The sequence below is a fragment of the Taeniopygia guttata genome, chromosome 2 (assembly GCF_048771995.1).
Source record: "Taeniopygia guttata chromosome 2, bTaeGut7.mat, whole genome shotgun sequence".
In the NCBI taxonomy this organism is placed as follows: Eukaryota; Metazoa; Chordata; class Aves; order Passeriformes; family Estrildidae; genus Taeniopygia; species Taeniopygia guttata.
Genome location: NC_133026.1, coordinates 92,128,428 through 92,131,263, shown reverse-complemented (window position 1 = coordinate 92,131,263; position 2,836 = coordinate 92,128,428).

Below are 2,836 nucleotides of genomic sequence, written 5' to 3'. Positions count from 1 at the left end.
GTATCAGTTAAATAAAGCAGCATAGCAGCATTGCTGGTGTCCTCAGCTGGAGGGTTCCTTGACCCACAGCAGGACCAGGCAATGGTTGTGCAAATGCTTCCAGCCTCAAAGGACCTACTGAAGCACATTCTTTTTTTTTTTTTTTTTTTTTTTTTAAGCTTTTCAAAACACAGGTTTGAGCTCTTCAGCCTTGAAATTTACTGCACAGTACAAAGCTGAAGCTAAAGTCCTTAATCAAAAGTGTCCATTACTTTGTAAAATACTGCCTACCTCTAACTCTTATTTATTTCTCTGAGGAAATAAGCCAAGGCAGAGTGGTTGCTGAGTTTGGTGCATGAGCTGCACACACAGCAGCTATCTTCAGTGTGTTAATACTAAAGCCAGTAGGTCCACAGTTCAATATGCTCTGCAAATTTGCAGTGTTCCACAGAAAGTCAAACTGGATGAGTAAAAATTTTTCTTAGCTGTTTTTTGTTTAGTTTGTTTTTCTTCTCATTCAGGCTTTACTCAGTCACCTAAAACAATTAGAGTAGCTGAACACGTTTTAGGCATGCAGCAGGATGGCCACATCCTCTCTGCAGGCTGGGATTTACCTGGTTTCAGTCACTTTGAGTTAAATTTTGTAATTCCACCCCTAAGAACCCTAAATCCGTTGTGTGCAATACTTGAGGTAGAGCAGAGCAGCTAAACTGTGCATCTATGTGGTGCCCCCTGTATCTATAGGTTATTTCAATAGAGGGTTTTGTCAGGAGACCAAAGGCATAGCTGGTGCAAACACAAGAGGAATCCATCATCTCTGCTCCTTTTTCCCCCTTTGCAGGTATGTTGCTCTGTGAAATCAAAATCCCTCTGTGCCAGCACTGACAGTGCCTGGGATGACAAGGATGCTCAGCTGGATGGACACATATCATCCACATCCTCATGCACAGGTAACAATGAGCTCTTGTGAAAGTCTTTTGAGCTTGAAGGTCTTTTTTTTTTTCTCTCTAAATTGGACCTGGTTTCACTAGAGTTGTGTGAGATGCTGGATAAATACAGGTAATTTAAACAAGGTGTCACTTCTTGCTTGCTCTTGTTCCTGTGAGAGCATGGGGTAGAACGAGCTATGAGAAGCTCTTCTCCATGTCCTAAGCTTTGCATCCAATGCCATAAAATCTCACTGTCTCCATCCCTGCCAAATGTCAAGGTGCTTTCACTTGCAAAATATTTCAAAACATGGGTAGTGTTTCCTCTTAAGCTAGTTTTGTTAAAGATATTTTTTAGTAACAAACCAGTCATGATCATAATACCAGGAGACCTTGTTGGTTATCAGCCATGGTGGTGGTTTCCAAAGCCAGGTTGCAAACCATGTTAGAAACTGATGAACGTATCTTTCCTAAAAACCTGGATCAGTATGCTTTGTGTCTGGGGTAGATAGGCTTTGGGTCCTGGGAAGAGAGATTGCCCCAAAAAGTGACCTTCATGCCATGGAGCAGTTCTAGGTGACTTCATCCCACACAGGAGATCAGGCAGCTCCCATGGGGTACATGAGGCCACCACTGCCAGGAGCCATGGTGGGAAACAGTGGGAAGAAGAGACTGAAGGAGGGGTTCCATAAGGGAGCCTTCAGCCTAAGGCGAGGCCTGACTTTTGGCAATGAGGCAAGGACAGATGACAGAGAAACCTGTGGAGTGACTCTAGTCTTGCCTGCAAGGGACATAGGCAGGTTTCCCCTAAAAATTTAGACTTTTCCATGTCATTTACCTAATGAGTTCCTCTCCCATGCTGGGGTTCCCCACCTGAGCACGGTCAGGGAGTGCTTGTGGCCTTGCTGTTGCATTAAGATCTTGATGATAATTTTTCTGAGGTCCAAAGGTGATCCTAGGCTGCTGTCCAGGGAATCCCTGTACTGAGATGCTCCCATGCTGCTGTTTAAACACATCAGCTTTACAGCATATCCTTTTTCTTTGCACACTGGAAAAGCTGGACATTGCTGTGTGATCTCTGTTGTGATATCCCTGAAAGAATTTCCTGAGTAAAACAAAACTCAGTTCTTCAGAACTTTTCCCCCCCGCTCAGATGAAATAGGAACCTTCTCAGGGCGAACATTAAATACCTTTTAAAAGCCTTTTCTGCTGCTTCTGAGTGTATCTCTAAAACAATCATTACGTGAATAAAATTGAAATATGTATATATTGAATCAAAGGCAACCTAGAAAAAACTGTAAGGGTCTCAAAGGAGAGAATAATGATTCTAGGAGCACACATGGAGACCAGCTCAGTCCCGGGTGCCTAAAATCACTGTAGGTGAATACACAGGTGACATTCAAATCAAATCTGCTCCCCAGCTGGGCCATCATGAATATAATGCTCTACCAGCACAGAGACCTTAAACCCCACGGTTTCTCCATTTGATTAGTATTGTAGGAGGAAGACAATGCAGATTTCTGTCTCTCTTTGTCCTCTGGCTTATTCTGCTGAGGGGTACCCTCCCGATGGCTGTGAGAAATGAAAAGGTGAGAGAACTCTGCCTGCTGCTGCTCTGCTTTCATAAACAGAGAAAGAGAGTTACCAGCTTCAGAAAACTCCTTTTTCTCTCCTTAAACTGCACTACTCTGAAGCCTCACATTACCCTCCAGTACTTCTGCCTTCGGGCGGGTTTGAAACTTTAAAGGCCGTTTGCAAGCGGCTCTTCCGAAGCGGGGGCTGCGGGCCGGGGCTGCTCCAGCCCACCTCGACGGCCGAGCTCCGTCCTGCCACAGCCCGAGCACAACCGAGCGGGCCCGGGCGGGCGGGAGGTCGGTGTGACGGGCCCGGGAAGGGGCAGACTTCCCCGCGGTGACCCCCGGGGGGCCGCC